This window comes from Chiloscyllium punctatum, chromosome 50 (assembly GCF_047496795.1).
Source record: "Chiloscyllium punctatum isolate Juve2018m chromosome 50, sChiPun1.3, whole genome shotgun sequence".
Taxonomy (NCBI): Eukaryota; Metazoa; Chordata; class Chondrichthyes; order Orectolobiformes; family Hemiscylliidae; genus Chiloscyllium; species Chiloscyllium punctatum.
The window spans coordinates 7682940-7709471 of NC_092788.1; the positions used below are offsets into that span (position 1 = coordinate 7682940).

Here is a 26532-nt window from a genome sequence, read left to right on the forward strand (position 1 = left end):
TTGTTAGTTGTGAGATTACTTTATGACTCATGCCCTCGGACTGTGACACATTTAGCATTCATGCATCTCTCTGTCTGAAAATGCATTCGGCATGCCAGTTTTGTTTGTGTTCCGTGAAAAATGCTTTCTGTTTTGCGATTCGCTCAGCACATTACGAGTTAACAGGGTTTCTGAGGTAACTTCGAGCAGCAAAACTCCTCAATTGAGGTCTGGGAAAATTTCACGGAGTATGGTCAGTCGGGGCAAAATTAAGGAAGTTGTTCGTATCTGCAGTGTTTCACAATACTACCTTTCCCGTGAGCAGTCGAACAGACTAAACGATTGTGCCACAGACTGCGATGGAAAACTCCGCTAAAAAGTAATCCTTTAAAGCCAGTGTTAGCAACAAGACGTTATGGGGGTACACGGCGTGGAAACAGATATTTAGGTGTATCTCATCCATGCTCACCACATAACCAAAATTAAACAAGTCCCGTTCCCCAGCATTTGGCCCCAATCCCTCTAAACCCATCCTGTCCAGAAACTCATCCGATTACCTTTGCAATTTTCTGAGTGTAATAGCCTCCTCCACTTCCTCTGGGAGCTCATTCCATTCACGCACAACCTTCTGTGTGGGAAATGTGCCTCAGGTCGTTTGTCAATTTCAGCCCACTCACCTTAAACCTATGCTCTCGAGTTTTCAACTCACCCCAATTTGGGTAAAACACAGAAATACTCAGTTTACAACCCTTCCATAAGATCATATCGCAGCCGTTACGCAGGGAAAGTCGTCCCAGCTTATTCCACCTCGCCCTCCGGTCCAAACATTGACGAAATCATTGTCTATATATTGTCATCAATTTCACGGCGACCACGGCTGGTTTCTGTAGTGTAGTGGCTATCACGTTCGCCTAACACGCGAAAGGTCCCCGGTTCGAAACTGGGCAGAAACTGCTTTGTTCGTCATCTGCAGCCTTTTACATGGACAAGAACGGAGCTTTCTTGCTTGCTTTCCCATCTGCAAACCTGCCTTCGAATTTGCTTGAAAGAATCTGCTCTCGTAGTGAAATGTAAGGCAACTCCATTTAATTACTGTGTAAAGCATTATAAAGTTTTTCTCCAACCTGGTTCTGATGCATATGCCATTCTGTTTGAGAGTGTCCTTGCCGCGTTCTGATCCTTCCACGAAAAGCAGTACCGCATTTGCATTCCTTGCGCAGGCGGCCCGGTTCAAAGGCAGGGAAGAAGCTGCTGCGCTGGTGTCACAGCGCACCACGGATTCCTGAACTTGTCTGTCTGTCAAATGTACCCCAAAGTCGTCTCTGAAAGGCCTCATTTGGAAGCTGTCTGTCGTTATTCAACGCGCGAGAGTTGGTACCAGATTCCTGAATCATAATTTGGGGCAGTTCGCACGTTAGTGGCTCATTCAATCAGCAACAGCAATGAAATAATTTACACTCTCAGAGGAACCTTTGAACTTGTGCTTTCATAGCGCCGCTAATATTAAGGTGCGCCCCGAGATCTAAGCCATGTTGGAACTGAAACGGAGGAATCGACAGAGAGGCTACAGAATGACATCGCATCCATTTGGTTTTCTTTAAATCACTGACGAGCAGGAAAATGTAAAAGGGGAGAGCGAGTGGGGAAGTGAGGCGGTTGCAGCTCTGGTAAAAGTCCTTCTTTGTGATTCACTCCGCAAACAGAGACTTGAAGGTGACTCAGAGGCGTGTGAGCTCTTCACATCGAGATCAAAAAGCACTCAAGGGCAGTTAGCACCTCTTCCGGAGTGGGGGTGGGGTGAGGTAATTACCTTTTGACTTCTGTTACTATGTTCAGAAACTGCCTTTTCGATTGACTTGAACAGAAACTGCATTTCCAATAAGCACCATGGAAGTTAGCAAAATTTATTGAATCCCTTCTCGTCGATTCCCGCACAGGTTTCCGACTCAGTTGGTATCCACGTGGCTCATGTCCAGGAGTGAACATCTCTGCAGCAAATTGCACGGTTAAAGTAAAAGGCACGGAAAGTGGCATCTCGAACCGGCCCCGAAATCAGAGCATGCTCACAATGTGATCTGTCGTTCTCGGATTGTAATGCGACCTCCGGTTTTAGGGTGGAGAACATTCTTTGGGACCCTTCTTCTGCAAAACAGACACAGTGACTGAATAAATGCTGCACGGTTTGATGTGGAACACGGCCTGCTCAGCTTTGTGCATTTTCCCTGTAGTCAGGTGTGTTTCGTGTTCCGTGTAAACGTGAAAGTCGTCCTGTTTCGAGCAATGTGTGAAATCATTTAGCAAAGCAAGAATCGAAATTGTAGTAATGTCTAGCAGCTCATGGTTATTTGACCCAAGTGTCCAAGTGTCTCTGCTGTCATGATCGCGTTCGCCTCCCGCGCGGAAAATCGCAAACAGCTCTGCTGTTCCAAAGCGATTTGTGCTTTTACTGGAACCGAATGGAGACTATTATTTCATCGCTGTTGTGAAACAAAGTCCTGCGGTGACTCGACTCGTCGTTATTTGGTTTTCTGTCCAATGGGAAAATCGTTCCAATGAATTTCGGTGTCATATGTTATTGAATTTCTCCCATTTCCTTCATTTCCGTCCTGGAGTCATCAGAAGGAAAAGGTAATCTAATCGAGACTGTGAATGGTGAAATTCACTTTTTATGGCCCGTTCTTATGATGTTCTTTCTATCTCTCTTTTCAGCATTGTCTGGAAAGTGGTGGTGCACTAACGCTGCAGTATGTTTGAAAGAGTAGTTTGGAATTGCCCTGTTTTTAGTTGTGAGATTACTTTATGACTCATGCCCTCGGACTGTGACACATTTAGCATTCATGCATCTCTCTGTCTGAAAATGCATTCGGCATGCCAGTTTTGTTTGTGTTCCGTGAAAAATGCTTTCTGTTTTGCGATTCGCTCAGCACATTACGAGTTAACAGGGTTTCTGAGGTAACTTCGAGCAGCAAAACTCCTCAATTGAGGTCTGGGAAAATTTCACGGAGTATGGTCAGTCGGGGCAAAATTAAGGAAGTTGTTCGTATCTGCAGTGTTTCACAATACTACCTTTCCCGTGAGCAGTCGAACAGACTAAACGATTGTGCCACAGACTGCGATGGAAAACTCCGCTAAAAAGTAATCCTTTACAGCCAGTGTTAGCAACAAGACGTTATGGGGGTACACGGCGTGGAAACAGATATTTAGGTGTATCTCATCCATGCTCACCACATAACCAAAATTAAACAAGTCCCGTTCCCCAGCATTTGGCCCCAATCCCTCTAAACCCATCCTGTCCAGAAACTCATCCGATTACCTTTGCAATTTTCTGAGTGTAATAGCCTCCTCCACTTCCTCTGGGAGCTCATTCCATACACGCACAACCTTCTGTGTGGGAAATGTGCCTCAGGTCGTTTGTCAATTTCAGCCCACTCACCTTAAACCTATGCTCTCGAGTTTTCAACTCACCCCAATTTGGGTAAAACACAGAAATACTCAGTTTACAACCCTTCCATAAGATCATATCGCAGCCGTTCCGCTGCAGGGAAAGTCGTCCCAGCTTATTCCACCTCGCCCTACGGTCCAAACATTGACGAAATCATTGTCTATATATTGTCATCAATTTCACGGCGACCGCGGCTGGTTTCTGTAGTGTAGTGGTCATCACGTTCGCCTAACACGCGAAAGGTCCCTAGTTCGAAACTGGGCAGAAACTGCTTTGTTCGTCAACTGCAGCCTTTTACATGGACAAGAACGGAGCTTTCTTGCTTGCTTTCCCATCTGCAAACCTGCCTTCGAATTTGCTTGAAAGAATCTGCTCTCGTAGTGAAATGTAAGGCAACTCCATTTAATTACTGTGTAAAGCATTATAAAGTTTTTCTCCAACCTGGTTCTGATGCATATGCCATTCTGTTTGAGAGTGTCCTTGCCGCGTTCTGATCCTTCCACGAAAAGCAGTACCGCATTTGCATTCCTTGCGCAGGCGGCCCGGTTCAAAGGCAGGGAAGAAGCTGCTGCGCTGGTGTCACAGCGCACCACGGATTCCTGAACTTGTCTGTCTGTCAAATGTACCCCAAAGTCGTCTCTGAAAGGCCTCATTTGGAAGCTGTCTGTCGTTATTCAACGCGCGAGAGTTGGTACCAGATTCCTGAATCATATTTTGGGGCAGTTCGCACGTTAGTGGCTCATTCAATCAGCAACAGCAATGAAATAATTTACACTCTCAGAGGAACCTTTGAACTTGTGCTTTCATAGCGCCGCTAATATTAAGGTGCGCCCCGAGATCTAAGCCATGTTGGAACTGAAACGGAGGAATCGACAGAGAGGCTACAGAATGACATCGCATCCATTTGGTTTTCTTTAAATCACTGACGAGCAGGAAAATGTAAAAGGGGAGAGCGAGTGGGGAAGTGAGGCGGTTGCAGCTCTGGTAAAAGTCCTTCTTTGTGATTCACTCCGCAAACAGAGACTTGAAGGTGACTCAGAGGCGTGTGAGCTCTTCACATCGAGATCAAAAAGCACTCAAGGGCAGTTAGCACCTCTTCCGGAGTGGGGGTGGGGTGAGGTAATTACCTTTTGACTTCTGTTACTATGTTCAGAAACTGCCTTTTCGATTGACTTGAACAGAAACTGCATTTCCAGTAAGCACCATGGAAGTTAGCAAAATTTATTGAATCGCTTCTCGTCGATTCCCGCACAGGTTTACGACTCAGTTGGTATCCACGTGGCTCATGTCCAGGAGTGAACATCTCTGCAGCAAATTGCACGGTTAAAGTAAAAGGCACGGAAAGTGGCATCTCGAACCGGCCCCGAGGTCAGAGCATGCTCACAATGTGATGTGTCGTTCTCGGATTGTAATGCGACTCCGGTTTTAGGGTGGAGAACATTCTTTGGGACCCTTCTTCTGCAAAACAGACACAGTGACTGAATAAATGCTGCACGGTTTGATGTGGAACACGGCCTGCTCAGCTTTGTGCATTTTCCCTGTAGTCAGGTGTGTTTCGTGTTCCGTGTAAACGTGAAAGTCGTCCTGTTTCGAGCAATGTGTGAAATCATTTAGCAAAGCAAGAATCGAAATTGTAGTAATGTCTGGCAGCTCATGGTTATTTGACCGAAGTGTCCAAGTGTCTCTGCTGTCATGATCGCGTTCGCCTCCCGCGCGGAAAATCGCAAACAGCTCTGCTGTTCCAAAGCGATTTGTGCTTTTACTGGAACCGAATGGAGACTATTATTTCATCGCTGTTGTGAAACAAAGTCCTGCGGTGACTCGACTCGTCGTTATTTGGTTTTCTGTCCAATGGGAAAATCGTTCCAATGAATTTCGGTGTCATATGTTATTGAATTTCTCCCATTTCCTTCATTTCCGTCCTGGAGTCATCAGAAGGAAAAGGTAATCTAATCGAGACTGTGAATGGTGAAATTCACTTTTTATGGCCCGTTCTTATGATGTTCTTTCTATCTCTCTTTTCAGCATTGTCTGGAAAGTGGTGGTGCACTAACGCTGCAGTATGTTTGAAAGAGTAGTTTGGAATTGCCCTGTTGTTAGTTGTGAGATTACTTTATGACTCATGCCCTCGGACTGTGACACATTTAGCATTCATGCATCTCTCTGTCTGAAAATGCATTCGGCATGCCAGTTTTGTTTGTGTTCCGTGAAAAATGCTTTCTGTTTTGCGATTCGCTCAGCACATTACGAGTTAACAGGGTTTCTGAGGTAACTTCGAGCAGCAAAACTCCTCAATTGAGGTCTGGGAAAATTTCACGGAGTATGGTCAGTCGGGGCAAAATTAAGGAAGTTGTTCGTATCTGCAGTGTTTCACAATACTACCTTTCCCGTGAGCAGTCGAACAGACTAAACGATTGTGCCACAGACTGCGATGGAAAACTCCGCTAAAAAGTAATCCTTTAAAGCCAGTGTTAGCAACAAGACGTTATGGGGGTACACGGCGTGGAAACAGATATTTAGGTGTATCTCATCCATGCTCACCACATAACCAAAATTAAACAAGTCCCGTTCCCCAGCATTTGGCCCCAATCCCTCTAAACCCATCCTGTCCAGAAACTCATCCGATTACCTTTGCAATTTTCTGAGTGTAATAGCCTCCTCCACTTCCTCTGGGAGCTCATTCCATTCACGCACAACCTTCTGTGTGGGAAATGTGCCTCAGGTCGTTTGTCAATTTCAGCCCACTCACCTTAAACCTATGCTCTCGAGTTTTCAACTCACCCCAATTTGGGTAAAACACAGAAATACTCAGTTTACAACCCTTCCATAAGATCATATCGCAGCCGTTACGCAGGGAAAGTCGTCCCAGCTTATTCCACCTCGCCCTCCGGTCCAAACATTGACGAAATCATTGTCTATATATTGTCATCAATTTCACGGCGACCACGGCTGGTTTCTGTAGTGTAGTGGCTATCACGTTCGCCTAACACGCGAAAGGTCCCCGGTTCGAAACTGGGCAGAAACTGCTTTGTTCGTCATCTGCAGCCTTTTACATGGACAAGAACGGAGCTTTCTTGCTTGCTTTCCCATCTGCAAACCTGCCTTCGAATTTGCTTGAAAGAATCTGCTCTCGTAGTGAAATGTAAGGCAACTCCATTTAATTACTGTGTAAAGCATTATTAAGTTTTTCTCCAACCTGGTTCTGATGCATATGCCATTCTGTTTGAGAGTGTCCTTGCCGCGTTCTGATCCTTCCACGAAAAGCAGTACCGCATTTGCATTCCTTGCGCAGGCGGCCCGGTTCAAAGGCAGGGAAGAAGCTGCTGCGCTGGTGTCACAGCGCACCACGGATTCCTGAACTTGTCTGTCTGTCAAATGTACCCCAAAGTCGTCTCTGAAAGGCCTCATTTGGAAGCTGTCTGTCGTTATTCAACGCGCGAGAGTTGGTACCAGATTCCTGAATCATAATTTGGGGCAGTTCGCACGTTAGTGGCTCATTCAATCAGCAACAGCAATGAAATAATTTACACTCTCAGAGGAACCTTTGAACTTGTGCTTTCATAGCGCCGCTAATATTAAGGTGCGCCCCGAGATCTAAGCCATGTTGGAACTGAAACGGAGGAATCGACAGAGAGGCTACAGAATGACATCGCATCCATTTGGTTTTCTTTAAATCACTGACGAGCAGGAAAATGTAAAAGGGGAGAGCGAGTGGGGAAGTGAGGCGGTTGCAGCTCTGGTAAAAGTCCTTCTTTGTGATTCACTCCGCAAACAGAGACTTGAAGGTGACTCAGAGGCGTGTGAGCTCTTCACATCGAGATCAAAAAGCACTCAAGGGCAGTTAGCACCTCTTCCGGAGTGGGGGTGGGGTGAGGTAATTACCTTTTGACTTCTGTTACTATGTTCAGAAACTGCCTTTTCGATTGACTTGAACAGAAACTGCATTTCCAATAAGCACCATGGAAGTTAGCAAAATTTATTGAATCCCTTCTCGTCGATTCCCGCACAGGTTTCCGACTCAGTTGGTATCCACGTGGCTCATGTCCAGGAGTGAACATCTCTGCAGCAAATTGCACGGTTAAAGTAAAAGGCACGGAAAGTGGCATCTCGAACCGGCCCCGAGGTCAGAGCATGCTCACAATGTGATCTGTCGTTCTCGGATTGTAATGCGACCTCCGGTTTTAGGGTGGAGAACATTCTTTGGGACCCTTCTTCTGCAAAACAGACACAGTGACTGAATAAATGCTGCACGGTTTGATGTGGAACACGGCCTGCTCAGCTTTGTGCATTTTCCCTGTAGTCAGGTGTGTTTCGTGTTCCGTGTAAACGTGAAAGTCGTCCTGTTTCGAGCAATGTGTGAAATCATTTAGCAAAGCAAGAATCGAAATTGTAGTAATGTCTAGCAGCTCATGGTTATTTGACCCAAGTGTCCAAGTGTCTCTGCTGTCATGATCGCGTTCGCCTCCCGCGCGGAAAATCGCAAACAGCTCTGCTGTTCCAAAGCGATTTGTGCTTTTACTGGAACCGAATGGAGACTATTATTTCATCGCTGTTGTGAAACAAAGTCCTGCGGTGACTCGACTCGTCGTTATTTGGTTTTCTGTCCAATGGGAAAATCGTTCCAATGAATTTCGGTGTCATATGTTATTGAATTTCTCCCATTTCCTTCATTTCCGTCCTGGAGTCATCAGAAGGAAAAGGTAATCTAATCGAGACTGTGAATGGTGAAATTCACTTTTTATGGCCCGTTCTTATGATGTTCTTTCTATCTCTCTTTTCAGCATTGTCTGGAAAGTGGTGGTGCACTAACGCTGCAGTATGTTTGAAAGAGTAGTTTGGAATTGCCCTGTTTTTAGTTGTGAGATTACTTTATGACTCATGCCCTCGGACTGTGACACATTTAGCATTCATGCATCTCTCTGTCTGAACATGCATTCGGCATGCCAGTTTTGTTTGTGTTCCGTGAAAAATGCTTTCTGTTTTGCGATTCGCTCAGCACATTACGAGTTAACAGGGTTTCTGAGGTAACTTCGAGCAGCAAAACTCCTCAATTGAGGTCTGGGAAAATTTCACGGAGTATGGTCAGTCGGGGCAAAATTAAGGAAGTTGTTCGTATCTGCAGTGTTTCACAATACTACCTTTCCCGTGAGCAGTCGAACAGACTAAACGATTGTGCCACAGACTGCGATGGAAAACTCCGCTAAAAAGTAATCCTTTACAGCCAGTGTTAGCAACAAGACGTTATGGGGGTACACGGCGTGGAAACAGATATTTAGGTGTATCTCATCCATTCTCACCACATAACCAAAATTAAACAAGTCCCGTTCCCCAGCATTTGGCCCCAATCCCTCTAAACCCATCCTGTCCAGAAACTCATCCGATTACCTTTGCAATTTTCTGAGTGTAATAGCCTTCTCCACTTCCTCTGGGAGCTCATTCCATACACGCACAACCTTCTGTGTGGGAAATGTGCCTCAGGTCGTTTGTCAATTTCAGCCCACTCACCTTAAACCTATGCTCTCGAGTTTTCAACTCACCCCAATTTGGGTAAAACACAGAAATACTCAGTTTACAACCCTTCCATAAGATCGTATCGCAGCCGTTCCGCTGCAGGGAAAGTCGTCCCAGCTTATTCCACCTCGCCCTACTGTCCAAACATTGACGAAATCATTGTCTATATATTGTCATCAATTTCACGGCGACCGCGGCTGGTTTCTGTAGTGTAGTGGTCATCACGTTCGCCTAACACGCGAAAGGTCCCTAGTTCGAAACTGGGCAGAAACTGCTTTGTTCGTCAACTGCAGCCTTTTACATGGACAAGAACGGAGCTTTCTTGCTTGCTTTCCCATCTGCAAACCTGCCTTCGAATTTGCTTGAAAGAATCTGCTCTCGTAGTGAAATGTAAGGCAACTCCATTTAATTACTGTGTAAAGCATTATAAAGTTTTTCTCCAACCTGGTTCTGATGCATATGCCATTCTGTTTGAGAGTGTCCTTGCCGCGTTCTGATCCTTCCACGAAAAGCAGTACCGCATTTGCATTCCTTGCGCAGGCGGCCCGGTTCAAAGGCAGGGAAGAAGCTGCTGCGCTGGTGTCACAGCGCACCACGGATTCCTGAACTTGTCTGTCTGTCAAATGTACCCCAAAGTCGTCTCTGAAAGGCCTCATTTGGAAGCTGTCTGTCGTTATTCAACGCGCGAGAGTTGGTACCAGATTCCTGAATCATATTTTGGGGCAGTTCGCACGTTAGTGGCTCATTCAATCAGCAACAGCAATGAAATAATTTACACTCTCAGAGGAACCTTTGAACTTGTGCTTTCATAGCGCCGCTAATATTAAGGTGCGCCCCGAGATCTAAGCCATGTTGGAACTGAAACGGAGGAATCGACAGAGAGGCTACAGAATGACATCGCATCCATTTGGTTTTCTTTAAATCACTGACGAGCAGGAAAATGTAAAAGGGGAGAGCGAGTGGGGAAGTGAGGCGGTTGCAGCTCTGGTAAAAGTCCTTCTTTGTGATTCACTCCGCAAACAGAGACTTGAAGGTGACTCAGAGGCGTGTGAGCTCTTCACATCGAGATCAAAAAGCACTCAAGGGCAGTTAGCACCTCTTCCGGAGTGGGGGTGGGGTGAGGTAATTACCTTTTGACTTCTGTTACTATGTTCAGAAACTGCCTTTTCGATTGACTTGAACAGAAACTGCATTTCCAATAAGCACCATGGAAGTTAGCAAAATTTATTGAATCCCTTCTCGTCGATTCCCGCACAGGTTTCCGACTCAGTTGGTATCCACGTGGCTCATGTCCAGGAGTGAACATCTCTGCAGCAAATTGCACGGTTAAAGTAAAAGGCACGGAAAGTGGCATCTCGAACCGGCCCCGAGGTCAGAGCATGCTCACAATGTGATGTGTCGTTCTCGGATTGTAATGCGACCTCCGGTTTTAGGGTGGAGAACATTCTTTGGGACCCTTCTTCTGCAAAACAGACACAGTGACTGAATAAATGCTGCACGGTTTGATGTGGAACACGGCCTGCTCAGCTTTGTGCATTTTCCCTGTAGTCAGGTGTGTTTCGTGTTCCGTGTAAACGTGAAAGTCGTCCTGTTTCGAGCAATGTGTGAAATCATTTAGCAAAGCAAGAATCGAAATTGTAGTAATGTCTAGCAGCTCATGGTTATTTGACCCAAGTGTCCAAGTGTCTCTGCTGTCATGATCGCGTTCGCCTCCCGCGCGGAAAATCGCAAACAGCTCTGCTGTTCCAAAGCGATTTGTGCTTTTACTGGAACCGAATGGAGACTATTATTTCATCGCTGTTGTGAAACAAAGTCCTGCGGTGACTCGACTCGTCGTTATTTGGTTTTCTGTCCAATGGGAAAATCGTTCCAATGAATTTCGGTGTCATATGTTATTGAATTTCTCCCATTTCCTTCATTTCCGTCCTGGAGTCATCAGAAGGAAAAGGTAATCTAATCGAGACTGTGAATGGTGAAATTCACTTTTTATGGCCCGTTCTTATGATGTTCTTTCTATCTCTCTTTTCAGCATTGTCTGGAAAGTGGTGGTGCACTAACGCTGCAGTATGTTTGAAAGAGTAGTTTGGAATTGCCCTGTTGTTAGTTGTGAGATTACTTTATGACTCATGCCCTCGGACTGTGACACATTTAGCATTCATGCATCTCTCTGTCTGAAAATGCATTCGGCATGCCAGTTTTGTTTGTGTTCCGTGAAAAATGCTTTCTGTTTTGCGATTCGCTCAGCACATTACGAGTTAACAGGGTTTCTGAGGTAACTTCGAGCAGCAAAACTCCTCAATTGAGGTCTGGGAAAATTTCACGGAGTATGGTCAGTCGGGGCAAAATTAAGGAAGTTGTTCGTATCTGCAGTGTTTCACAATACTACCTTTCCCGTGAGCAGTCGAACAGACTAAACGATTGTGCCACAGACTGCGATGGAAAACTCCGCTAAAAAGTAATCCTTTAAAGCCAGTGTTAGCAACAAGACGTTATGGGGGTACACGGCGTGGAAACAGATATTTAGGTGTATCTCATCCATGCTCACCACATAACCAAAATTAAACAAGTCCCGTTCCCCAGCATTTGGCCCCAATCCCTCTAAACCCATCCTGTCCAGAAACTCATCCGATTACCTTTGCAATTTTCTGAGTGTAATAGCCTCCTCCACTTCCTCTGGGAGCTCATTCCATTCACGCACAACCTTCTGTGTGGGAAATGTGCCTCAGGTCGTTTGTCACTTTCAGCCCACTCACCTTAAACCTATGCTCTCGAGTTTTCAACTCACCCCAATTTGGGTAAAACACAGAAATACTCAGTTTACAACCCTTCCATAAGATCATATCGCAGCCGTTACGCAGGGAAAGTCGTCCCAGCTTATTCCACCTCGCCCTACGGTCCAAACATTGACGAAATCATTGTGTATATATTGTCATCAATTTCACGGCGACCACGGCTGGTTTCTGTAGTGTAGTGGCTATCACGTTCGCCTAACACGCGAAAGGTCCCCAGTTCGAAACTGGGCAGAAACTGCTTTGTTCGTCAACTGCAGCCTTTTACATGGACAAGAACGGAGCTTTCTTGCTTGCTTTCCCATCTGCAAACCTGCCTTCGAATTTGCTTGAAAGAATCTGCTCTCGTAGTGAAATGTAAGGCAACTCCATTTAATTACTGTGTAAAGCATTATAAAGTTTTTCTCCAACCTGGTTCTGATGCATATGCCATTCTGTTTGAGAGTGTCCTTGCCGCGTTCTGATCCTTCCACGAAAAGCAGTACCGCATTTGCATTCCTTGCGCAGGCGGCCCGGTTCAAAGGCAGGGAAGAAGCTGCTGCGCTGGTGTCACAGCGCACCACGGATTCCTGAACTTGTCTGTCTGTCAAATGTACCCCAAAGTCGTCTCTGAAAGGCCTCATTTGGAAGCTGTCTGTCGTTATTCAACGCGCGAGAGTTGGTACCAGATTCCTGAATCATAATTTGGGGCAGTTCGCACGTTAGTGGCTCATTCAATCAGCAACAGCAATGAAATAATTTACACTCTCAGAGGAACCTTTGAACTTGTGCTTTCATAGCGCCGCTAATATTAAGGTGCGCCCCGAGATCTAAGCCATGTTGGAACTGAAACGGAGGAATCGACAGAGAGGCTACAGAATGACATCGCATCCATTTGGTTTTCTTTAAATCACTGACGAGCAGGAAAATGTAAAAGGGGAGAGCGAGTGGGGAAGTGAGGCGGTTGCAGCTCTGGTAAAAGTCCTTCTTTGTGATTCACTCCGCAAACAGAGACTTGAAGGTGACTCAGAGGCGTGTGAGCTCTTCACATCGAGATCAAAAAGCACTCAAGGGCAGTTAGCACCTCTTCCGGAGTGGGGGTGGGGTGAGGTAATTACCTTTTGACTTCTGTTACTATGTTCAGAAACTGCCTTTTCGATTGACTTGAACAGAAACTGCATTTCCAATAAGCACCATGGAAGTTAGCAAAATTTATTGAATCCCTTCTCGTCGATTCCCGCACAGGTTTCCGACTCAGTTGGTATCCACGTGGCTCATGTCCAGGAGTGAACATCTCTGCAGCAAATTGCACGGTTAAAGTAAAAGGCACGGAAAGTGGCATCTCGAACCGGCCCCGAGGTCAGAGCATGCTCACAATGTGATCTGTCGTTCTCGGATTGTAATGCGACCTCCGGTTTTAGGGTGGAGAACATTCTTTGGGACCCTTCTTCTGCAAAACAGACACAGTGACTGAATAAATGCTGCACGGTTTGATGTGGAACACGGCCTGCTCAGCTTTGTGCATTTTCCCTGTAGTCAGGTGTGTTTCGTGTTCCGTGTAAACGTGAAAGTCGTCCTGTTTCGAGCAATGTGTGAAATCATTTAGCAAAGCAAGAATCGAAATTGTAGTAATGTCTAGCAGCTCATGGTTATTTGACCGAAGTGTCCAAGTGTCTCTGCTGTCATGATCGCGTTCGCCTCCCGCGCGGAAAATCGCAAACAGCTCTGCTGTTCCAAAGCGATTTGTGCTTTTACTGGAACCGAATGGAGACTATTATTTCATCGCTGTTGTGAAACAAAGTCCTGCGGTGACTCGACTCGTCGTTATTTGGTTTTCTGTCCAATGGGAAAATCGTTCCAATGAATTTCGGTGTCATATGTTATTGAATTTCTCCCATTTCCTTCATTTCCGTCCTGGAGTCATCAGAAGGAAAAGGTAATCTAATCGAGACTGTGAATGGTGAAATTCACTTTTTATGGCCCGTTCTTATGATGTTCTTTCTATCTCTCTTTTCAGCATTGTCTGGAAAGTGGTGGTGCACTAACGCTGCAGTATGTTTGAAAGAGTAGTTTGGAATTGCCCTGTTTTTAGTTGTGAGATTACTTTATGACTCATGCCCTCGGACTGTGACACATTTAGCATTCATGCATCTCTCTGTCTGAAAATGCATTCGGCATGCCAGTTTTGTTTGTGTTCCGTGAAAAATGCTTTCTGTTTTGCGATTCGCTCAGCACATTACGAGTTAACAGGGTTTCTGAGGTAACTTCGAGCAGCAAAACTCCTCAATTGAGGTCTGGGAAAATTTCACGGAGTATGGTCAGTCGGGGCAAAATTAAGGAAGTTGTTCGTATCTGCAGTGTTTCACAATACTACCTTTCCCGTGAGCAGTCGAACAGACTAAACGATTGTGCCACAGACTGCGATGGAAAACTCCGCTAAAAAGTAATCCTTTACAGCCAGTGTTAGCAACAAGACGTTATGGGGGTACACGGCGTGGAAACAGATATTTAGGTGTATCTCATCCATGCTCACCACATAACCAAAATTAAACAAGTCCCGTTCCCCAGCATTTGGCCCCAATCCCTCTAAACCCATCCTGTCCAGAAACTCATCCGATTACCTTTGCAATTTTCTGAGTGTAATAGCCTTCTCCACTTCCTCTGGGAGCTCATTCCATACACGCACAACCTTCTGTGTGGGAAATGTGCCTCAGGTCGTTTGTCACTTTCAGCCCACTCACCTTAAACCTATGCTCTCGAGTTTTCAACTCACCCCAATTTGGGTAAAACACAGAAATACTCAGTTTACAACCCTTCCATAAGATCGTATCGCAGCCGTTCCGCTGCAGGGAAAGTCGTCCCAGCTTATTCCACCTCGCCCTACGGTCCAAACATTGACGAAATCATTGTCTATATATTGTCATCAATCTCACGGCGGCCGCGGCTGGTTTCTGTAGTGTAGTGGTCATCACGTTCGCCTAACACGCGCAAGGTTCCTAGTTCGAAACTGGGCAGAAACTGCTTTGTTCGTCAACTGCAGCCTTTTACATGGACAAGAACGGAGCTTTCTTGCTTGCTTTCCCATCTGCAAACCTGCCTTCGAATTTGCTTGAAAGAATCTGCTCTCGTAGTGAAATGTAAGGCAACTCCATTTAATTACTGTGTAAAGCATTATAAAGTTTTTCTCCAACCTGGTTCTGATGCATATGCCATTCTGTTTGAGAGTGTCCTTGCCGCGTTCTGATCCTTCCACGAAAAGCAGTACCGCATTTGCATTCCTTGCGCAGGCGGCCCGGTTCAAAGGCAGGGAAGAAGCTGCTGCGCTGGTGTCACAGCGCACCACGGATTCCTGAACTTGTCTGTCTGTCAAATGTACCCCAAAGTCGTCTCTGAAAGGCCTCATTTGGAAGCTGTCTGTCGTTATTCAACGCGCGAGAGTTGGTACCAGATTCCTGAATCATATTTTGGGGCAGTTCGCACGTTAGTGGCTCATTCAATCAGCAACAGCAATGAAATAATTTACACTCTCAGAGGAACCTTTGAACTTGTGCTTTCATAGCGCCGCTAATATTAAGGTGCGCCCCGAGATCTAAGCCATGTTGGAACTGAAACGGAGGAATCGACAGAGAGGCTACAGAATGACATCGCATCCATTTGGTTTTCTTTAAATCACTGACGAGCAGGAAAATGTAAAAGGGGAGAGCGAGTGGGGAAGTGAGGCGGTTGCAGCTCTGGTAAAAGTCCTTCTTTGTGATTCACTCCGCAAACAGAGACTTGAAGGTGACTCAGAGGCGTGTGAGCTCTTCACATCGAGATCAAAAAGCACTCAAGGGCAGTTAGCACCTCTTCCGGAGTGGGGGTGGGGTGAGGTAATTACCTTTTGACTTCTGTTACTATGTTCAGAAACTGCCTTTTCGATTGACTTGAACAGAAACTGCATTTCCAATAAGCACCATGGAAGTTAGCAAAATTTATTGAATCCCTTCTCGTCGATTCCCGCACAGGTTTCCGACTCAGTTGGTATCCACGTGGCTCATGTCCAGGAGTGAACATCTCTGCAGCAAATTGCACGGTTAAAGTAAAAGGCACGGAAAGTGGCATCTCGAACCGGCCCCGAGGTCAGAGCATGCTCACAATGTGATCTGTCGTTCTCGGATTGTAATGCGACCTCCGTTATTAGGGTGGAGAACATTCTTTGGGACCCTTCTTCTGCAAAACAGACACAGTGACTGAATAAATGCTGCACGGTTTGATGTGGAACACGGCCTGCTCAGCTTTGTGCATTTTCCCTGTTGTCAGGTGTGTTTCGTGTTCCGTGTAAACGTGAAAGTCGTCCTGTTTCGAGCAATGTGTGAAATCATTTAGCAAAGCAAGAATCGAAATTGTAGTAATGTCTAGCAGCTCATGGTTATTTGACCGAAGTGTCCAAGTGTCTCTGCTGTCATGATCGCGTTCGCCTCCCGCGCGGAAAATCGCAAACAGCTCTGCTGTTCCAAAGCGATTTGTGCTTTTACTGGAACCGAATGGAGACTATTATTTCATCGCTGTTGTGAAACAAAGTCCTGCGGTGACTCGACTCGTCGTTATTTGGTTTTCTGTCCAATGGGAAAATCGTTCCAATGAATTTCGGTGTCATATGTTATTGAATTTCTCCCATTTCCTTCATTTCCGTCCTGGAGTCATCAGAAGGAAAAGGTAATCTAATCGAGACTGTGAATGGTGAAATTCACTTTTTATGGCCCGTTCTTATGATGTTCTTTCTATCTCTCTTTTCAGCATTGTCTGGAAAGTGGTGGTGCACTAACGCTGCAGTATGTTTGAAAGAGTAGTTTGGAATTGCCCTGTTTTTAGTTGTGAGATTACTTTATGACTCATGCCCTCGGACTGTGACACATTTAGCATTCATGCATCTCTCTGTCTGAAAATGCATTCGGCATGCCAGTTTTGTTTGTGTTCCGTGAAAAATGCTTTCTGTTTTGCGATTCGCTCAGCACATTACGAGTTAACAGGGTTTCTGAGGTAACTTCGAGCAGCAAAACTCCTCAATTGAGGTCTGGGAAAATTTCACGGAGTATGGTCAGTCGGGGCAAAATTAAGGAAGTTGTTCGTATCTGCAGTGTTTCACAATACTACCTTTCCCGTGAGCAGTCGAACAGACTAAACGATTGTGCCACAGACTGCGATGGAAAACTCCGCTAAAAAGTAATCCTTTACAGCCAGTGTTAGCAACAAGACGTTATGGGGGTACACGGCGTGGAAACAGATATTTAGGTGTATCTCATCCATGCTCACCACATAACCAAAATTAAACAAGTCCCGTTCCCCAGCATTTGGCCCCAATCCCTCTAAACCCATCCTGTCCAGAAACTCATCCGATTACCTTTGCAATTTTCTGAGTGTAATAGCCTTCTCCACTTCCTCTGGGAGCTCATTCCATACACGCACAACCTTCTGTGTGGGAAATGTGCCTCAGGTCGTTTGTCACTTTCAGCCCAATCAACTTAAACCTATGCTCTCGAGTTTTCAAATCACCCCAATTTGGGTAAAACACAGAAATACTCAGTTTACAACCCTTCCATAAGATCGTATCGCAGCCGTTCCGCTGCAGGGAAAGTCGTCCCAGCTTATTCCACCTCGCCCGACGGTCCAAACATTGACGAAATCATTGTCTATATATTGTCATCAATCTCACGGCGGCCGCGGCTGGTTTCTGTAGTGTAGTGGTCATCACGTTCGCCTAACACGCGCAAGGTCCCTAGTTCGAAACTGGGCAGAAACTGCTTTGTTCGTCAACTGCAGCCTTTTACATGGACAAGAACGGAGCTTTCTTGCTTGCTTTCCCATCTGCAAACCTGCCTTCGAATTTGCTTGAAAGAATCTGCTCTCGTAGTGAAATGTAAGGCAACTCCATTTAATTACTGTGTAAAGCATTATAAAGTTTTTCTCCAACCTGGTTCTGATGCATATGCCATTCTGTTTGAGAGTGTCCTTGCCGCGTTCTGATCCTTCCACGAAAAGCAGTACCGCATTTGCATTCCTTGCGCAGGCGGCCCGGTTCAAAGGCAGGGAAGAAGCTGCTGCGCTGGTGTCACAGCGCACCACGGATTCCTGAACTTGTCTGTCTGTCAAATGTACCCCAAAGTCGTCTCTGAAAGGCCTCATTTGGAAGCTGTCTGTCGTTATTCAACGCGCGAGAGTTGGTACCAGATTCCTGAATCATATTTTGGGGCAGTTCGCACGTTAGTGGCTCATTCAATCAGCAACAGCAATGAAATAATTTACACTCTCAGAGGAACCTTTGAACTTGTGCTTTCATAGCGCCGCTAATATTAAGGTGCGCCCCGAGATCTAAGCCATGTTGGAACTGAAACGGAGGAATCGACAGAGAGGCTACAGAATGACATCGCATCCATTTGGTTTTCTTTAAATCACTGACGAGCAGGAAAATGTAAAAGGGGAGAGCGAGTGGGGAAGTGAGGCGGTTGCAGCTCTGGTAAAAGTCCTTCTTTGTGATTCACTCCGCAAACAGAGACTTGAAGGTGACTCAGAGGCGTGTGAGCTCTTCACATCGAGATCAAAAAGCACTCAAGGGCAGTTAGCACCTCTTCCGGAGTGGGGGTGGGGTGAGGTAATTACCTTTTGACTTCTGTTACTATGTTCAGAAACTGCCTTTTCGATTGACTTGAACAGAAACTGCATTTCCAATAAGCACCATGGAAGTTAGCAAAATTTATTGAATCGCTTCTCGTCGATTCCCGCACAGGTTTCCGACTCAGTTGGTATCCACGTGGCTCATGTCCAGGAGTGAACATCTCTGCAGCAAATTGCACGGTTAAAGTAAAAGGCACGGAAAGTGGCATCTCGAACCGGCCCCGAGGTCAGAGCATGCTCACAATGTGATGTGTCGTTCTCGGATTGTAATGCGACCTCCGGTTTTAGGGTGGAGAACATTCTTTGGGACCCTTCTTCTGCAAAACAGACACAGTGACTGAATAAATGCTGCACGGTTTGATGTGGAACACGGCCTGCTCAGCTTTGTGCATTTTCCCTGTAGTCAGGTGTGTTTCGTGTTCCGTGTAAACGTGAAAGTCGTCCTGTTTCGAGCAATGTGTGAAATCATTTAGCAAAGCAAGAATCGAAATTGTAGTAATGTCTAGCAGCTCATGGTTATTTGACCGAAGTGTCCAAGTGTCTCTGCTGTCATGATCGCGTTCGCCTCCCGCGCGGAAAATCGCAAACAGCTCTGCTGTTCCAAAGCGATTTGTGCTTTTACTGGAACCGAATGGAGACTATTATTTCATCGCTGTTGTGAAACAAAGTCCTGCGGTGACTCGACTCGTCGTTATTTGGTTTTCTGTCCAATGGGAAAATCGTTCCAATGAATTTCGGTGTCATATGTTATTGAATTTCTCCCATTTCCTTCATTTCCGTCCTGGAGTCATCAGAAGGAAAAGGTAATCTAATCGAGACTGTGAATGGTGAAATTCACTTTTTATGGCCCGTTCTTATGATGTTCTTTCTATCTCTCTTTTCAGCATTGTCTGGAAAGTGGTGGTGCACTAACGCTGCAGTATGTTTGAAAGAGTAGTTTGGAATTGCCCTGTTGTTAGTTGTGAGATTACTTTATGACTCATGCCCTCGGACTGTGAAACATTTAGCATTCATGCATCTCTCTGTCTGAAAATGCATTCGGCATGCCAGTTTTGTTTGTGTTCCGTGAAAAATGCTTTCTGTTTTGCGATTCGCTCAGCACATTACGAGTTAACAGGGTTTCTGAGGTAACTTCGAGCAGCAAAACTCCTCAATTGAGGTCTGGGAAAATTTCACGGAGTATGGTCAGTCGGGGCAAAATTAAGGAAGTTGTTCGTATCTGCAGTGTTTCACAATACTACCTTTCCCGTGAGCAGTCGAACAGACTAAACGATTGTGCCACAGACTGCGATGGAAAACTCCGCTAAAAAGTAATCCTTTAAAGCCAGTGTTAGCAACAAGACGTTATGGGGGTACACGGCGTGGAAACAGATATTTAGGTGTATCTCATCCATGCTCACCACATAACCAAAATTAAACAAGTCCCGTTCCCCAGCATTTGGCCCCAATCCCTCTAAACCCATCCTGTCCAGAAACTCATCCGATTACCTTTGCAATTTTCTGAGTGTAATAGCCTCCTCCACTTCCTCTGGGAGCTCATTCCATTCACGCACAACCTTCTGTGTGGGAAATGTGCCTCAGGTCGTTTGTCAATTTCAGCCCACTCACCTTAAACCTATGCTCTCGAGTTTTCAACTCACCCCAATTTGGGTAAAACACAGAAATACTCAGTTTACAACCCTTCCATAAGATCATATCGCAGCCGTTACGCAGGGAAAGTCGTCCCAGCTTATTCCACCTCGCCCTACGGTCCAAACATTGACGAAATCATTGTCTATATATTGTCATCAATTTCACGGCGACCAGGGCTGGTTTCTGTAGTGTAGTGGCTATCACGTTCGCCTAATACGCGAAAGGTCCCCAGTTCAAAACTGGGCAGAAACTGCTTTGTTCGTCAACTGCAGCCTTTTACATGGACAAGAACGGAGCTTTCTTGCTTGCTTTCCCATCTGCAAACCTGCCTTCGAATTTGCTTGAAAGAATCTGCTCTCGTAGTGAAATGTAAGGCAACTCCATTTAATTACTGTGTAAAGCATTATAAAGTTTTTCTCCAACCTGGTTCTGATGCATATGCCATTCTGTTTGAGAGTGTCCTTGCCGCGTTCTGATCCTTCCACGAAAAGCAGTACCGCATTTGCATTCCTTGCGCAGGCGGCCCGGTTCAAAGGCAGGGAAGAAGCTGCTGCGCTGGTGTCACAGCGCACCACGGATTCCTGAACTTGTCTGTCTGTCAAATGTACCCCAAAGTCGTCTCTGAAAGGCCTCATTTGGAAGCTGTCTGTCGTTATTCAACGCGCGAGAGTTGGTACCAGATTCCTGAATCATAATTTGGGGCAGTTCGCACGTTAGTGGCTCATTCAATCAGCAACAGCAATGAAATAATTTACACTCTCAGAGGAACCTTTGAACTTGTGCTTTCATAGCGCCGCTAATATTAAGGTGCGCCCCGAGATCTAAGCCATGTTGGAACTGAAACGGAGGAATCGACAGAGAGGCTACAGAATGACATCGCATCCATTTGGTTTTCTTTAAATCACTGACGAGCAGGAAAATGTAAAAGGGGAGAGCGAGTGGGGAAGTGAGGCGGTTGCAGCTCTGGTAAAAGTCCTTCTTTGTGATTCACTCCGCAAACAGAGACTTGAAGGTGACTCAGAGGCGTGTGAGCTCTTCACATCGAGATCAAAAAGCACTCAAGGGCAGTTAGCACCTCTTCCGGAGTGGGGGTGGGGTGAGGTAATTACCTTTTGACTTCTGTTACTATGTTCAGAAACTGCCTTTTCGATTGACTTGAACAGAAACTGCATTTCCAATAAGCACCATGGAAGTTAGCAAAATTTATTGAATCGCTTCTCGTCGATTCCCGCACAGGTTTCCGACTCAGTTGGTATCCACGTGGCTCATGTCCAGGAGTGAACATCTCTGCAGCAAATTGCACGGTTAAAGTAAAAGGCACGGAAAGTGGCATCTCGAACCGGCCCCGAGGTCAGAGCATGCTCACAATGTGATGTGTCGTTCTCGGATTGTAATGCGACCTCCGGTTTTAGGGTGGAGAACATTCTTTGGGACCCTTCTTCTGCAAAACAGACACAGTGACTGAATAAATGCTGCACGGTTTGATGTGGAACACGGCCTGCTCAGCTTTGTGCATTTTCCCTGTAGTCAGGTGTGTTTCGTGTTCCGTGTAAACGTGAAAGTCGTCCTGTTTCGAGCAATGTGTGAAATCATTTAGCAAAGCAAGAATCGAAATTGTAGTAATGTCTAGCAGCTCATGGTTATTTGACCGAAGTGTCCAAGTGTCTCTGCTGTCATGATCGCGTTCGCCTCCCGCGCGGAAAATCGCAAACAGCTCTGCTGTTCCAAAGCGATTTGTGCTTTTACTGGAACCGAATGGAGACTATTATTTCATCGCTGTTGTGAAATAAAGTCCTGCGGTGACTCGACTCGTCGTTATTTGGTTTTCTGTCCAATGGGAAAATCGTTCCAATGAATTTCGGTGTCATATGTTATTGAATTTCTCCCATTTCCTTCATTTCCGTCCTGGAGTCATCAGAAGGAAAAGGTAATCTAATCGAGACTGTGAATGGTGAAATTCACTTTTTATGGCCCGTTCTTATGATGTTCTTTCTATCTCTCTTTTCAGCATTGTCTGGAAAGTGGTGGTGCACTAACGCTGCAGTATGTTTGAAAGAGTAGTTTGGAATTGCCCTGTTTTTAGTTGTGAGATTACTTTATGACTCATGCCCTCGGACTGTGACACATTTAGCATTCATGCATCTCTCTGTCTGAAAATGCATTCGGCATGCCAGTTTTGTTTGTGTTCCGTGAAAAATGCTTTCTGTTTTGCGATTCGCTCAGCACATTACGAGTTAACAGGGTTTCTGAGGTAACTTCGAGCAGCAAAACTCCTCAATTGAGGTCTGGGAAAATTTCACGGAGTATGGTCAGTCGGGGCAAAATTAAGGAAGTTGTTCGTATCTGCAGTGTTTCACAATACTACCTTTCCCGTGAGCAGTCGAACAGACTAAACGATTGTGCCACAGACTGCGATGGAAAACTCCGCTAAAAAGTAATCCTTTACAGCCAGTGTTAGCAACAAGACGTTATGGGGGTACACGGCGTGGAAACAGATATTTAGGTGTATCTCATCCATGCTCACCACATAACCAAAATTAAACAAGTCCCGTTCCCCAGCATTTGGCCCCAATCCCTCTAAACCCATCCTGTCCAGAAACTCATCCGATTACCTTTGCAATTTTCTGAGTGTAATAGCCTTCTCCACTTCCTCTGGGAGCTCATTCCATACACGCACAACCTTCTGTGTGGGAAATGTGCCTCAGGTCGTTTGTCACTTTCAGCCCACTCACCTTAAACCTATGCTCTCGAGTTTTCAACTCACCCCAATTTGGGTAAAACACAGAAATACTCAGTTTACAACCCTTCCATAAGATCGTATCGCAGCCGTTCCGCTGCAGGGAAAGTCGTCCCAGCTTATTCCACCTCGCCCTACGGTCCAAACATTGACGAAATCATTGTCTATATATTGTCATCAATCTCACGGCGGCCGCGGCTGGTTTCTGTAGTGTAGTGGTCATCACGTTCGCCTAACACGCGCAAGGTCCCTAGTTCGAAACTGGGCAGAAACTGCTTTGTTCGTCAACTGCAGCCTTTTACATGGACAAGAACGGAGCTTTCTTGCTTGCTTTCCCATCTGCAAACCTGCCTTCGAATTTGCTTGAAAGAATCTGCTCTCGTAGTGAAATGTAAGGCAACTCCATTTAATTACTGTGTAAAGCATTATAAAGTTTTTCTCCAACCTGGTTCTGATGCATATGCCATTCTGTTTGAGAGTGTCCTTGCCGCGTTCTGATCCTTCCACGAAAAGCAGTACCGCATTTGCATTCCTTGCGCAGGCGGCCCGGTTCAAAGGCAGGGAAGAAGCTGCTGCGCTGGTGTCACAGCGCACCACGGATTCCTGAACTTGCCTGTCTGTCAAATGTACCCCAAAGTCGTCTCTGAAAGGCCTCATTTGGAAGCTGTCTGTCGTTATTCAACGCGCGAGAGTTGGTACCAGATTCCTGAATCATATTTTGGGGCAGTTCGCACGTTAGTGGCTCATTCAATCAGCAACAGCAATGAAATAATTTACACTCTCAGAGGAACCTTTGAACTTGTGCTTTCATAGCGCCGCTAATATTAAGGTGCGCCCCGAGATCTAAGCCATGTTGGAACTGAAACGGAGGAATCGACAGAGAGGCTACAGAATGACATCGCATCCATTTGGTTTTCTTTAAATCACTGACGAGCAGGAAAATGTAAAAGGGGAGAGCGAGTGGGGAAGTGAGGCGGTTGCAGCTCTGGTAAAAGTCCTTCTTTGTGATTCACTCCGCAAACAGAGACTTGAAGGTGACTCAGAGGCGTGTGAGCTCTTCACATCGAGATCAAAAAGCACTCAAGGGCAGTTAGCACCTCTTCCGGAGTGGGGGTGGGGTGAGGTAATTACCTTTTGACTTCTGTTACTATGTTCAGAAACTGCCTTTTCGATTGACTTGAACAGAAACTGCATTTCCAATAAGCACCATGGAAGTTAGCAAAATTTATTGAATCGCTTCTCGTCGATTCCCGCACAGGTTTCCGACTCAGTTGGTATCCACGTGGCTCATGTCCAGGAGTGAACATCTCTGCAGCAAATTGCACGGTTAAAGTAAAAGGCACGGAAAGTGGCATCTCGAACCGGCCCCGAGGTCAGAGCATGCTCACAATGTGATGTGTCGTTCTCGGATTGTAATGCGACCTCCGGTTTTAGGGTGGAGAACATTCTTTGGGACCCTTCTTCTGCAAAACAGACACAGTGACTGAATAAATGCTGCACGGTTTGATGTGGAACACGGCCTGCTCAGCTTTGTGCATTTTCCCTGTAGTCAGGTGTGTTTCGTGTTCCGTGTAAACGTGAAAGTCGTCCTGTTTCGAGCAATGTGTGAAATCATTTAGCAAAGCAAGAATCGAAATTGTAGTAATGTCTAGCAGCTCATGGTTATTTGACCGAAGTGTCCAAGTGTCTCTGCTGTCATGATCGCGTTCGCCTCCCGCGCGGAAAATCGCAAACAGCTCTGCTGTTCCAAAGCGATTTGTGCTTTTACTGGAACCGAATGGAGACTATTATTTCATCGCTGTTGTGAAATAAAGTCCTGCGGTGACTCGACTCGTCGTTATTTGGTTTTCTGTCCAATGGGAAAATCGTTCCAATGAATTTCGGTGTCATATGTTATTGAATTTCTCCCATTTCCTTCATTTCCGTCCTGGAGTCATCAGAAGGAAAAGGTAATCTAATCGAGACTGTGAATGGTGAAATTCACTTTTTATGGCCCGTTCTTATGATGTTCTTTCTATCTCTCTTTTCAGCATTGTCTGGAAAGTGGTGGTGCACTAACGCTGCAGTATGTTTGAAAGAGTAGTTTGGAATTGCCCTGTTTTTAGTTGTGAGATTACTTTATGACTCATGCCCTCGGACTGTGACACATTTAGCATTCATGCATCTCTCTGTCTGAAAATGCATTCGGCATGCCAGTTTTGTTTGTGTTCCGTGAAAAATGCTTTCTGTTTTGCGATTCGCTCAGCACATTACGAGTTAACAGGGTTTCTGAGGTAACTTCGAGCAGCAAAACTCCTCAATTGAGGTCTGGGAAAATTTCACGGAGTATGGTCAGTCGGGGCAAAATTAAGGAAGTTGTTCGTATCTGCAGTGTTTCACAATACTACCTTTCCCGTGAGCAGTCGAACAGACTAAACGATTGTGCCACAGACTGCGATGGAAAACTCCGCTAAAAAGTAATCCTTTACAGCCAGTGTTAGCAACAAGACGTTATGGGGGTACACGGCGTGGAAACAGATATTTAGGTGTATCTCATCCATGCTCACCACATAACCAAAATTAAACAAGTCCCGTTCCCCAGCATTTGGCCCCAATCCCTCTAAACCCATCCTGTCCAGAAACTCATCCGATTACCTTTGCAATTTTCTGAGTGTAATAGCCTTCTCCACTTCCTCTGGGAGCTCATTCCATACACGCACAACCTTCTGTGTGGGAAATGTGCCTCAGGTCGTTTGTCACTTTCAGCCCACTCACCTTAAACCTATGCTCTCGAGTTTTCAACTCACCCCAATTTGGGTAAAACACAGAAATACTCAGTTTACAACCCTTCCATAAGATCGTATCGCAGCCGTTCCGCTGCAGGGAAAGTCGTCCCAGCTTATTCCACCTCGCCCTACGGTCCAAACATTGACGAAATCATTGTCTATATATTGTCATCAATCTCACGGCGGCCGCGGCTGGTTTCTGTAGTGTAGTGGTCATCACGTTCGCCTAACACGCGCAAGGTCCCTAGTTCGAAACTGGGCAGAAACTGCTTTGTTCGTCAACTGCAGCCTTTTACATGGACAAGAACGGAGCTTTCTTGCTTGCTTTCCCATCTGCAAACCTGCCTTCGAATTTGCTTGAAAGAATCTGCTCTCGTAGTGAAATGTAAGGCAACTCCATTTAATTACTGTGTAAAGCATTATAAAGTTTTTCTCCAACCTGGTTCTGATGCATATGCCATTCTGTTTGAGAGTGTCCTTGCCGCGTTCTGATCCTTCCACGAAAAGCAGTACCGCATTTGCATTCCTTGCGCAGGCGGCCCGGTTCAAAGGCAGGGAAGAAGCTGCTGCGCTGGTGTCACAGCGCACCACGGATTCCTGAACTTGCCTGTCTGTCAAATGTACCCCAAAGTCGTCTCTGAAAGGCCTCATTTGGAAGCTGTCTGTCGTTATTCAACGCGCGAGAGTTGGTACCAGATTCCTGAATCATATTTTGGGGCAGTTCGCACGTTAGTGGCTCATTCAATCAGCAACAGCAATGAAATAATTTACACTCTCAGAGGAACCTTTGAACTTGTGCTTTCATAGCGCCGCTAATATTAAGGTGCGCCCCGAGATCTAAGCCATGTTGGAACTGAAACGGAGGAATCGACAGAGAGGCTACAGAATGACATCGCATCCATTTGGTTTTCTTTAAATCACTGACGAGCAGGAAAATGTAAAAGGGGAGAGCGAGTGGGGAAGTGAGGCGGTTGCAGCTCTGGTAAAAGTCCTTCTTTGTGATTCACTCCGCAAACAGAGACTTGAAGGTGACTCAGAGGCGTGTGA

At 45.8% G+C, this 26532-nt stretch overlaps 2 non-coding genes across 2 annotated transcripts; both read left to right on the top strand.

Annotated features, from left to right (window-relative positions):
* Positions 1 to 3618: 3618 nt before the first annotated feature.
* trnav-aac (transfer RNA valine (anticodon AAC)) lies at positions 3619 to 3691 on the top strand. The gene has a single exon. It is a non-coding gene; the product is annotated as a tRNA-Val (tRNA).
* A 5441-nt stretch (positions 3692 to 9132) lies between these two features.
* On the top strand, positions 9133 to 9205 carry trnav-aac (transfer RNA valine (anticodon AAC)). Its single transcript has one exon. It is a non-coding gene; the product is annotated as a tRNA-Val (tRNA).
* The last annotated feature ends 17327 nt before the right edge of the window (positions 9206 to 26532 follow it).